We start from the raw sequence: 13,396 nt of genomic DNA, 5'->3' as shown, positions 1-13,396 counted from the left end.
CAATTCTTTTCTTTCCTAGATCCGAACAGAAAAACCTCTATTCTCTTCCAACCCCGAGCTGGACAATTTGGTAATTGGAGTTTTGGGTTCTGTCTAGCGATACGAGGGACAACACAAGAGGGGGGACGGGGGTTTTAGCTCCTCAGCACTCCCATAAAAGGATCCAATGCAGCCGAATTAAATTGTTCCATCAACAACGCGACGTTTGCGGGAGGATTTGCCTCCCAAATAAGTCACTTGGTTCATGCGATTTCCAACTGAAGCATCTGTGCTCTGCATCCGTTATGATGGGGCGGCCCTTTAGTCATGGACCCACCTTATCTGACCTTTCCTTCTCCCCGCAGATGATCCAGGCCATCCAGGTACTGAGGTTTCACCTACTGGAGTTGGAAAAGGTAAGGCCACCTCACAGGAGTGTGCAACAGGAGCTAGCATTGAGGGCAGGGCATGCACAGGTTCGGGTGGGTGCATATGGGGGGGGGGGGGGTCCTCTGTGTAAAGTGTAAGTGTGTCTATTTGCATGTTTATGTGTGTCCGTGTGTATAAGAGTCTGTGAGAGGAGGTGTCTGTGAGGACATGTGTGAGGGTGAGGAGGTGTGCGCGCGCGCGTGGGGGGGGGGGCGTGTGGGGGGTGCACATGCACGTGAGAGGTGGTGTGTGAGGGGTGTGTGCAAGAGGTGCGTGCGCGCATGAGGGGGGGTGTGCGAGCGTGCGTGAGGGGGGTGCATGCGCTTCAGAGGAGGTGTGTGACGGGTGAAGGGTATGTGTGTGGGAGGGGGGGGGGCGTGTGTGTGTGTGTGAGAGAGAGAGAGAGAGGGGAAGCGTACGCGGCGGCTCTATTGAAATTGTAAAAGTGACATGGTTGATTTTGGAGACAAAGGACAAGTGTTTTTACTGAGGCGATTGCTGCTCTAATCCCACGCTAATGTGATCATTTAATTCCTGCACCCCCAGAGGCGCGCATTGAATCTTGAGCTTTGGGTTTTGAGTCCCTGAAACACTCTCCAGTTCTCTTTCCTTGACTCCATGGTTCCATCTCTTCTCCCCCAGGGTTCCCACCTTTTCTCCCACCTCTCATGTCCGCAACTCATTCTCCTCATCTTGCGTTTTACCTCTTTCTCAATTTTTTTCTCTTTCTCATTCTATCCTTTCATTCTCTTCTCATTCTATCCTTTCATTCTCTTTCTCATTCTATCCTTTCATTCTCTTTCTCATTCTATCCTTTCATTCTCTTTCTCATTCTATCCTTTCATTCTCTTTCTCATTCTATCCTTTCATTCTCTTTCTCATTCTATCCTTTCATTCTCTTTCTCATTCTATCCTTTCATTCTCTTTTTTCATTCTCTCCCTCTCCCTCTCTCTCCCCCTCCCCCTCCCCCTCCCCCTCCCCCTCCCCCTCCCCCCTCCCCCTCTCCCTCTCCCTCCCCCTCTCCCTCCCCCTCTCCCTCCCCCCTCTCCCTCCCCCTCCCCCTCCCCCCTCCCCCTCCCCCTCCCCCTCTCCCTCCCCCTCTCCCTCCCCCTCTCCCTCCCCCTCTCCCTCCCCCTCTCCCTCCCCCTCTCCCTCCCCCTCTCCCTCCCCCTCTCCCTCCCCCTCTCCCTCCCCCTCTCCCTCCCCCTCTCCCTCCCCCTCTCCCTCCCCCCTCTCCCTCCCCCTCTCCCTCCCCCTCTCCCTCCCCTCTCCCTCCCCCTCTCCCTCTCCCTCCCCCTCTCCCTCCCCCTCTCCCTCCCCCTCTCCCTCCCCCTCCCCCTCCCCCTCCCCCTCCCCCTCCCCCTCCCCCTCCCCCTCTCCCTCCCCCTCTCCCTCCCCCTCTCCCTCCCCCTCTCCCTCCCTCTCCCCCTCCCCCTCCCTCTCCCTCTGACATTTTTTGCCCCCTACTTTTGTCCCTACTTTTCTCTCTTTCTCCACCTGAACATTTCAGAAGAATGGGATAAGGAAGCCTGTGGGGTTTTCACTGGTTGTAAATGCTATATACAATAAATATTTACACTATTAGCAAGACCTGGCCGCACACCATCAATCAATATGATTAGAGATGGATCCAGGTCGATGGAGAGAATAGGAGCTCCGATAATGTCAAAGTATATGATCCTTGGAATTCTAACTCAATAAATATATAAATGCACATGAAATAATATTTAAATCGTAGAGAGGTGCCAATATTCCATGGATGCAGCTGGGGTGTGCAATGTAAATTTCTAAACCCATACTGTGCATTTAACAGTATTTATACCATTTAATTCTAAGTGTGTTGTGTAAGCGTTAAATCAGTACAATGTAAATATATATAATCAGTGATTTTTGTACATCATCAACGTCAAGTGAATGTTACACATTGTGAATCCAGTAATATTTCCAGTTAGGATGCAGATGGACAAGTTATTTCACCGAGCAGCCAGTTTTAATCACTTTTAATTTGGCCAAGTCTGCACAGAGTTTCACTGGGTCTGAGGGAGTGACTAAGTGATGCTATTTGCAACGGGTGCCTGGGTTTTATGTAGCTGCACCTCAGCTATTTCTCTCCATGGAATCGTTTCCGCTCAAAAAAAAAGGGAAAATTTTCAGCACCATTAATCTCAAATCGGATTATTAAACCGGCTTTGCACTCGTAGATTCCACCAGGAGATGGGGGAATCTCCCCTTGCTCGTCAAACCGTTATCCTGAATTCAAATTGATATCCAAAGATGAGACTTGGTGGTGTTTAAGTGCAGGGTAATTTGGCGCTCGTTGGGAGGGCTTCCATCCTGATGAAGTTTTAATTTATGTTGAATTAAATATATTTCTGAGAGGGATTCTTGAAGCAAAAAAACAAAGTACAAGTTATTCAAACCAAACCTCTTACAATTTTCGTGATAAGCTTTCAGAGAACATAAAACATTCCAGCACAGGACGGGCCCTTCAGTCCACAATGTCGTGCTGACCCATGGAAACCTACTCCACAACAATCTAACCCTTCCCTCCCTCACACCCACAACCTTCCACTTTTCTTACATCCATTTGCCTATCTGAGAGCCTTTTGAATGTCCCTATTGTACCAGCCTCCACCAACACCCCCAGCAATGTTTTCCAGGCCCCCACCATTCTGTGTACAAAATAACTTACCCCTGATGTCTCCCCTGAACTCTCCTCCCCTCACCTTAACCCCTTGTCCTCTAGTGTTTGCTATTTTCACTCTGGGGAAAAAGGTGCTGGCTGTCTTCCCTGTCTACACCTCTCATAACCTTTCATTGATACTGAGGTTTGAGGGGTGGGTGTTTTGGAAGGAATATTTTATGTGGAGTAGATTTAAGGGAGAACTATCTGAGGGTTCTGAGGGGGGGAGTCTCATTCTGCTTCACTCAGAGGTTATCCATTGCCCTGCAAAATCCATCAGTAATCTCCTGCTCCCATCCATGCCTGGCTGGGCAAACTTCCATAGGTTCTGCAGAATGACACTGAAGAGAAGAGGGGTTTTGCTCAGAATCCTCTGAGAAGCTGAGGGATCTGGAGAAAGTGTAGGATCCTTGTAAAGGAAGCTCTCGCTGGTTGGGAATGGGCGGAAATTAAAATAACAGCAACTGTTGAAAAAATAGTTGAAGGGAAGGTGGAATGTGTGTGTGTGTGTGTGTGTGTGTGTGTGTGTGTGTGTGTGTGTGTGTGTGTGTGTGTGTGTGTGTATGAATGCACAAATGTGTATCATGTATGAATGTCTATCATGTGTGTGAATATACACATACACAACTGTATATATTGTGTATGAATGTGTATGTTTGCATATGTGAGGTGTGTATGTATATATCTGTGAGTGTGTATTTGTTACGTACCTGAGAGTTTGTGTGTGTACACATTTGTGTAAAAACATTATCCAGTGTTGTGGAAGGCAGCAGTGGTTGAACGCTGTGTTTTAAATAGCACCTGGATGATATTGAAATGTTGGCCATAGGTTTGAAGCAACAGCGAAATCTCTGGAAAATGCACAGGGTTCACTTGTTCATTCAGGGTGTGGTTGCATCATGGAACTGTTGGGGAGGTAAACCCAGAAACAGATGGTGCTTTCAAAGGGGAACTGGACAGGCATAAGGCAGTGCTGTGTGAGAGGAGTGGGCCATGGAACTGATGCGTTGCTCTGCTAGAAACCAGCAAGAAGTTGATGGGTGGAATGGCCTCCTGTGTCAAAACTATACTTAGTTATCATGGTTGCATGGCATTTCTGCCCTTCTAACCTGTTCCAACTTGACTGGAAAGGACATTGGATTGAATTGTTTACGGTCACATGTACAGAGTTACATTAATGCAGAATTCCCTGGAAGTGGCATAGGGTTGTAAAGAGACCTTTTGACATATTGGCCTTCATCTATCAGAGTATTGTGTATACAAGTTTTGGTCACCTAACAAGAAAGGTAACAATAAGATAGAAAGAGTGCAGAGAAAATTTACTAGGATGTTGCCCGGACCAGGAACTAAGTAAGGGAAATGTTAAGCAGATTAGGACTTTATTCATCGTTCAGTTGGCCTAGCGAGAAGTGCAACCCTGTTTCAGCGCCAGCAACGGGGATCAGGGTGTAAGTCATAGATGTCAGGGGTCCCAGACTGTGTGCGGCCAGGCTGGGGCCTGAAACGTCGGTTCCCCTTGACTTTGTGTGGATGCTGCATGACTTGCTAAGTTCCTTCAGCACATCTGTGAGATGCAGAGATAAAACTTCATTTAGCGTGCTATCCAGAAAAGTCTATCTCTCCACAGCACAGCAGGCAGTGCAAGAGCAGGAACCTGATATTACAAAACAACAAAAGTTCAGGGTACTGTATTACAGTTAACCAGTGAAAGGCATCCTGTTACACACATGAGAGGCTTGTTCAAAAGTCAGATAACAGCAGGAAAGAAGCTGGCCTTGAGTCTGAAGGTTTTTGGTTTCAACTCGTGCTGCTCCTGTGTGACAACCCCATCTTTGTCCCAGTGGAGTTGCCTCTGGATCTCTGGTGGGCATGGAGATGCATCCCCCACCCCCACCCCCACCCCCACAACATCTATTCTTTTGTTTTTAAAATATTTTTATTGATGCTTGTAATTATGCAAAACTGAACAGTACAGATAGATACAGTTATATATTCAAAAGATAAGAAAAAAATCTTATAATTCAGACCCTCTCCCACTGAGCAAGGTTAAAAGTTGACAGGTAGGAATCAGGTGAAAACCCCCTAGAGATGGACAGCACAGCACCAACGCCTCAGAACAGGTCCTGATAATCATCCATAAATGGGCCCCATGGCTTTTAGATATTAATATTTGAATCTTTAATGGATTATCTAATTTTTTTAAAACTTAAGACATGACATCACTGAATTGTTGTGTGTGTAGGTGGAGAATCGTCTTTCCCTTCGTGCATCCGGCTTTCAATGAAGTAAAAGATCAAATTCGGTTTTGAGTTGGAGTCAGTGAAACGTCATCTTGAAATGATCCGAATGGAGCAATTAGAGGGCGAGGTTCTCATTTGAACCTGAGAATCACCGATAATGTTTGAGAGATACCTTTCCAAAATTTTTTCTAAACTCGGGCAAGTCCAGAACATGTGAACCAAAGAAGCCTCACCAATTTTACATTGGTCTCCTAGAGGATTTCTATCTGAATAAAAATGAGGCGATTTAACTCTGGACATGTGTACTCTAAAGGCCACTTTAAATTGCATCAAACAGGGTCGTGCACAAAAGGGGGTCGTATTAATGAGATTCCAAATAGAGTCCCAGCCTCATCTGAGAATGAAAGATTCAAATCCTGTTCCCAATCATTCTTGATTTTAAATAATGAGGAATCCTTAAATCAAGCAAATTATTATAAATAAGAGATAATAAACCTTTATGAGAAAGTTGTAAATCAAGGATTCGCAGAGAGTCAGGGATCTGAGACTGAGCAAAATGTCTAACTTGTAAATATATAAAAAACCGAGTGTTTGATGTTAAATTTTACCACCAGTTGTTCAAAAGAAGCAAAATTGTTTTGAATAAAAAGGTCTTTAAAACATTTAATACCCAGTCTGTGCCAGTCAGTAAAGACAGTATTTTGCACTGAAGGTTGAAAAAGATGATTAGATATAATAGGGCTGGGAAGAGAAAAGCTCTGAAATCCAAAACATCTTCTAAATTGTGTCCATATTCTCAAACTATGTCTAATTATCAGATTATCAGTTATTTATATAAAGAAGATGATTTAAAAAAAACCCTAAAATTGCCAACATAGAAGTACTTCTAGTAAAATTCAGTTCCATTTCTACCCATGAAGGGCAGTCAAGTAAATTATCAAAGTGTAACAAGAGAAGCCAATAACGTATATTGACTGCCTAATAATAAAAGCTAAAATTAGGAAACGCCAAACCACATCTATTTATGTCTTTAAATACCCCTGGACACCTCCTAACTCAAGGGCACCTGCGATTGATGAACACCAACTCATCATCTTTGAATGTTTTCCAGCCCAGCATTCACTGTGTTAATTGGGCTCCCAGTCTGACCCAGATCCCAAATCTCCCAGTGGCCAAACCACTTCAATTCCACACCTATCCCACACCGACATGTCCGTCCATGGCCTCATGCACTGCCACCCGCAAACTGGAGGAATAACGCTTTGTATTCCGTCTGGGCTCCCTCCAACCAGATGTCATTGACATCGACGTCTCTGGTTTCTGTTAACCTCCTCTCCTGGTCTCTTACTTAATTCTATCCTTCCACCTCCTTCCCTTCCTTCAGAAAGCAACAGTTTCCCCCATCACCTCAGCTTATTTCTCTCCTATTCTCCCACCTCTATGCACCTATGACCTCTTACCTGTTGGTCTATGCTCCTCCCCCTGCCCCCTACCTCTCCTCTTCCCCCCCCACCTTTTTATTCAGATGCCTGCCTGCTTTCTCGTACACCTGAGGAAGGGCTCACACCCGAACACTAGTCACCTTTGGCTTCCTGTGGGCACCGCACGTCCTGCTGAGTTTCTCCAGCACGGTTGTGTGCTGCCCTGAGTCCAAGGTGGTGCCGGTTGGTTTGGATGTGATTAGGGATTGCCACAGACGTTGGCTCCCTCCACCGAGGTGGGCACCAAGGCGGTGGGCAACACTCCTGGAGCCAATACTGCCTGTGGGGAGGAAATAAGGACATGTAAAACCCTCTGACTTCACATGCTCTATTCATCAATGGAATCCATAGCTCCCATCTCAGATCGAGTCTGCAATCCCGTTCCAGGGTTCAGAGGACGGTTACGAACTGCTTTAAACTTTGACCTGCTGGCAGATGACATCATTGGGTTGGAGCTGCTCCCAGGCATTCTCAATGCTCCAATAGGAAGAGAGGCATGATAAGAGTTATGAGGCAGCCAAGGCCCTGTGGTATTTAGGATGTGATTTATAACATTGCTTGTCTTGCTTTGTTTTCCCAAGTCTGGAAAGCATCATGTCCCGTGGCTGCTCTGCAACTCTCGCCCTATATGAGTTGTCTAACTCCCGCCCCTCCCCCCAACCCCTGGCCTTCCTCTGCCCTGCCGCCCCACTACTGGCAGAGCCCTGCTCTCGTCTCTCCTCAAAAACCACCACCAGACACTTGGAGGCCAGGGCTGGTTTAATTATTTCATCCAGCAAACAACTGCAAACATCGGTCCTGAGAAAGCAATCTATAACCATTGCTCCCGGCCACCCGCCACATGCAAATGTGCTGGAGAAACTCAGCTGGTCCTGCAGTATCCATGGGAAGTAAAGGGCGGCCGATACTTCAGGCCTGGGTCCTTCATCACGTATAAGAATAAAAACACAGTCGTCTGAATAAAAAGGTGGGAGAAGGAGGAGAGGAGGAGGGGGCGGGGAGGAGGGGGCAGGAGGAGGGAGGGGTAGAGGAAGAGAGGAGAGGAGGGAGGAAGGGGCAGGGGAGGAGAGAGGGAAGGGTAAGTGTGACCTCTTACCTGTAGCCTGTTCTCCTCCCCCTGCCCCTTCCCCTCTCCTCCCCTCCCTCCACCTTTGTATTCAGATGCCTGTCTGTTTTTAGTCTTACACCCGAAGAAGGTCCCAGACCCAGTGTCGGTTACCCTTTACTTCCTATTGACCCTGCATGATCTGCTAAGATTCTCCAGCATGTTTGTGTGTTACTCTCGACCCTGGGGGCAGTGGACATTCTTGTTTAACTCCTGGCCATCTGCCATGCTGGATCGAGATTTCTGGTGTGTGATCAAGTCAAACCTACTTCCAGTTTCCAGAGCTTGGACCAATCCACTGTTGATCTTTACATTTAAACTTGAAACTGTAGAGCTCGTCGAAAGAACCAAAGACTTTTATTAGCAAAAGGCAGGAGCTCTTCACAGGTGGCTGACCAGTCCGGAATGATCCGACCTGGCTAGGGACACAACCCTTTAAGGCCCAGACAGTAGGCGTGGCTTAGCTCTCAGCCAATCGCTGTAAGCACAGTCTAGATCCTGTAACTGTATACACTATGTACATTGGTGATAGGTCTGTACTATCACAGAAACACATCCACACACAAATGCATACACACACATCTATACCACATACACATGCGCACACGCACCATGCGTACACATACATATATACACACCCACACATAAACATGAAGTCACTCAGAAACCGATGTACCTGTATATAAACTGAAGAGAGTAATGGGATTGTTCTGAGGGATAGCAGAGACTCATTGGGATGAATGGCCACCATTCAAGTTGAGAGGGAATATGAGTCGCCTCACTGTGTGTGGAAGCGTGACTTCACACTGCATTTGCACTTCTCACTATCATCTGGGACATGTGCCTGGGTATTAATCAGTAATTCAGTCTGAACATTGCAGGAAGAACTTTACAATTCGGCCCCAACTCATTTGTTTTTGATGGGAATTATCCAGCCCCTCTGCTGCATTTCACCTCACCTTCATCCTCTTGACACGTCAGCTCCGTTTTTTCAGCTTCACAATCCTACTGTCGCTTTCCACCTGGCTCATGACATGAGGGAAGAGTTTCTGCTGAGCATTTCTGAGATGATGCCTCTTTGGTGGCATGAAAGCACAACTTTGTCACTGGGGGGAGGGGTGGAGTCTGTGACCAGAAATAAATCGGGTCTCCACTCAGAATAAGCGGGCATGAATTTAAGGCTGAGATGGGGAAGAATTCCTTCTCTTGATGAGTTTTGGTCTTTGGAACTCCTTACCTGAAAGACGTGGAGGTTGAATCCTTGGATGCACTCAGAGCTGATGTGGATAAAGTGCGGATGAAGGAAGTTTGAAGTTATAGCAGAAAATTCCTCTGAGTATCCGTGGAAAGTGGAACAAAGTTGATATCTCAGAACAATTACTTTTCATTTCCATTCCTGTGAACTGATACCTGCAGACTGGAAGATTGTGGTGGGGGTGGGGGGGGGAGGTTGGGTGGTGGAGAGAGCTGCCCGTGCAATGGCTATGATTGCTTTCTTCAGGAGGGCAGTGTTCATTGGCAAGTCTTTCAATAGGTTGATTTTGATTGGCGGGTCTGTCAATGTGTTTGGCTTCCATTGGTACCTCTGACATGGGGCTCTTTTTGAAAGGCTGATGGGGAGATTTGATTGGCAGATTTTACATTTAAATTTACGTTTTTAATTTTTAAAAAATGTAATAGGCCATTTGGGCCCACGAGTCTGTGCCACCCAATTTATACCCAATTAACCTACACCCACGGTACGTTTCAAATGGTGGAAGGAAACCAGAGCCCATGGGGAAAACGCACACAGACATAGGCAGAACGTACAAACTCCTGTCAGACAGCGTAGGATTCAAACCCCGGTCCCGGTCACTGGCGCTGTAAAGACGTTGTGTTAACTGCTACACCAACTATGATTAAATCCAGTTTGAGTAATTGTGAATGATACCTTGGGGGACAATTAACATGATAGGAAATCCATTCACACACTAGCACAGGGTATGTGCCCCATCTTGGTTTCACATTGTCGCAATCTTTATCGTGTACCCGCTTTTGATTGAATCCACCTGCTGTGGGAGGTTTGGATCTGGTGCTCGGGCGGCCGATGGATAGAACTGGAGTCTGTGCAGCTTCAGAGGCCGCGGGAAATGCTGGAGGCTGAAGGGACTCTCTTTTGCTTCTCTTTCTCATGCTGTAAGGGGCACTGGGCAATGCTCATGGTGACTCTTTGCCTTACAACAGTTAAAGTATATCATGCACATTATTTTTAAAGTGTTAGATTCAGATTTATTGTCAGAGTACATACATGACATCACATACAACCCTAAGATTCTATTTTCTGTGGGCCAGGCACAATTACCACTTATTGGCAGTGTGTATGGGGCTAGAGGACCTCAAAACCCAGCAGCAATAGAAATTCACCAAGACAAATGGCCACTTAAACAAAAGTTACTCTTAATTTCCCTTAAACATAAAAACAGGATCTAACTTTAACTTATTACTATTAACTTAAACCCCCTCCTAATTCCAAGTATACATGTATATAATGTGTGTACAAGTTCAGAAAAGTTCTTTGATTCTCAGTCCAATCTCACTCCTCCAAGTTCACCAGTATCAAGTAATTCTTATGCTGTGCACAGAATTTAATATTTATGAATCTTTACCAGACTTTGTGCTTGAAATCTAAATGGTTACTGCTCAAAGGTTCTTTTCGGTTTTCAGAGAGAGATTTGTTGTTTGCAGGACACCCACAATTGGTTCCTTCTGATCAGCCTCTTCAGTGTCTTGCCAAAGAAACTTGCCCCATCAGGGTTTTCCAGACGATAACTTCTTTCTTTCAGGTCACTGCACTTTCCTTTTCTGCTTCCCTTATCTCAGACAAAACACCTAGCCAGCCATCTCCTCTTGTATGGACCACAAGGGCTTTGACCAGGCTGAAGTAAGAAGTCACAACCCATCTTCCAAAATGGGGTTTTTCCCAAGCTTGCCATCTTGTCCTGTTCCAGTCCCAGCTGTGGCCTGCTGAACTGTAGAACTGAATTTTCTCTCTCTCTTTCTTAGAGAAAACAATATGACCCTCTTAGAACAGCAAACTGCACTCAGACAGACTGCGACACTGGACCCACCTACTTGTGAAGTCCTTCTAGGCATTCTTCAAAGTTTTCACAGAGGCACCCAGAGCCTGGATTGTCTGACTTGAGCAGAGCTCTGGCATTTTAAATGAGATTTATGTTGTGAAGTGTTTGTGTTTGTGATCCATACTTTAAAACACCCACAACTTATCTCCCAAAAACATATCTATGAATAATATAAAATATAACAAACATAATCTGTCACAAATGCAAAAAAACTGTACACAACACACACATTAAACAGATAAAGAAATGTAAACAAACTGCAATGCAGAAAGAAAAAAAATCAATAAAGTGCACAAGTTAGAGTCCTTAAATGAGTCCTTGATTGAGTTTGTCATTGAGGAATCTGATGGTGAAAGGGGAGCAGCTATTCCTGAACCTGGTGGGTGTGAGTCTTGTGGTGGCCCTGATTCCTCTTTCCTGATGGCTGCAGTGAGAACAGAGTGTGTTCTGAGTGGTGTGGAAGGCAGGGTTTTGCCTGTGATGTCCTGGGCTGTGTCCATGAACTTTTGCAGGACTTTATGCACCTCACTGACAAAAGACAAAGGAGGAAAAACCCAACACCCAACCCCAACCAACCAATTTTCCGCTGCAACCGTGTCTGCCTGTCCCGCATTGGACTTGTCAGCCACAATCGAGCCTGCAGCTGACGTGGACTTTTACACCCTCCATAAATCTTCGTCCGCGAAGCCAAGCCAAAGAAAAAAAATTGGTGTCCCCATACCAGACCATGATGCAGCCGGTCAGGGCACTTTCCACCACAACTCTGTAGAAATTTGCTTGGGTTTCCAATGTCAAACCAAACCTCTGCAAACTCCTAAGGAAGTAGAGGGGCTGACGAACTTTCTTCACCAAGCCTTTAGTGTGTTGGGTCCAGGAAATATCCTCCAAGATGGTGACTCTGAAGAACTTAAATTTGCTCACCCTCTCTACCTCTGACCCCCCCAATGATCAGTGGATTGTTCACCTTTGGTTTTTCCTTCCTGAAGTCAACAATCAGCTCTTTGGTTTTGGTGACACTGAGTGTGAGGTTGTTGTTGAACCATTCAGCCAAGTTTTCAGTCTCCCTCCTGTGTGCTGACTCATTGCCCATTTTCATACAAACCCATTACCATGGGATCGCCAGGAAATTTGTGGATGGTATTGATGTACTGAGCTGCTCAGTTGTAGACGTAAAGTGATTAGAGCGGGGGTGGGGGGGGGGGGGGGTTTAGAATGCAGCCCTGTGGTGCTCCAGTACTGATGGAGATTGTGGAGGAGATATTCTTACCAATCCTCACTGACTGTGGTCAGGAGGTGAAGAAATCCTGGATCCAATTACACAGTGGGGTGTTGGGTCCCAGGTCTTGGAGTTTGCTGAACAAATTTGAGCAAATGATAGTGTTAAGTGACGAACTGTGGTCGATAAATTACATGAAATAAAAGGAACCCGTGAACCTTTAACTCAGGAGGGGAACAGATCCAGTTATGTTTGCCTGTTAGGGTGGGTTCATCCATATTTGACAAAGGCTTTGGATGTCTCAAAGGAAATCGAACTAACAGCATTCCCAGACCAGTGGCTCTCATTACATCCTTCACCTGACAGCAATTTGGCTCAGGACGGATGTCCTTGTGGGAACAGGGGCAGTCTAAAGCAGGTGCTTTGACATGGCAGGGCTGGCATGAAGGTAGATAGTAAGCCCACACATTATTCATCTTCACTGATCCCTCCTGCGCATTCTTCAAGAACCTAGCGATCATGTTGCTTTAACTGTTGTGGGGAGATGGTGGGGATTGGCATGTTGATGGGTGCGTGGAGCCAGCAGGTTTCCAGCAGCGTAACCTCTGCGCACAGGTGGAATGCGTGTTCCCCTGTTCCAGTTCCAACGTTACCCACCCTAACACAGCACCCTGGTTTTATTTTGTTGCAGGTCCATGAATTATGTGATAACTTTTGTCACCGATACATCAGCTGCTTAAAGGGGAAGATGCCAATTGATTTAGTGATTGACGACCGTGATGGGGGCTCTAAGTCTGACCTGGAAGACTTCACAGGATCCTGCACCAGTCTTTCTGATCAGGTAGGAAGCACAAACTCATCTGAATGTACTATTTTAAAGCAGAAGTTGGTTTATTTGGAAACCACTGCCTGGGAGAAAGTGTGGGCGAAGGCCCCAAGACTGTGGCATTGCTCCCTGAGGTCATTGGCTGCCCTTCCTCTCCTCATTGAGAAAGATCTATGGCTTGTGTATGAAAGGTACTGGATATCACCTGCTGTGTTGTTCACCTGCTTCTTTACCATGAGACGAATGCATGGGTCGCCTGTGAGCCAGGCACTCGTCCGGCAGTAAATCAACTGCCCTCAGGGCAAGCAGCATCAGTG

The 13,396-nt window shown here is 46.3% G+C and overlaps 1 pseudogene; it reads left to right on the top strand.

Moving 5' to 3' along the window:
- LOC138748768 (homeobox protein Meis1-like) overlaps positions 1-13,396 on the top strand; it is a 195,758-nt pseudogene that overhangs the window by 73,034 nt on the left and 109,328 nt on the right.

Source organism: Narcine bancroftii, chromosome 13 (assembly GCF_036971445.1).
Source record: "Narcine bancroftii isolate sNarBan1 chromosome 13, sNarBan1.hap1, whole genome shotgun sequence".
NCBI lineage: Eukaryota > Metazoa > Chordata > Chondrichthyes > Torpediniformes > Narcinidae > Narcine > Narcine bancroftii.
This window is presented reverse-complemented; position numbering and strand designations above follow the sequence as displayed.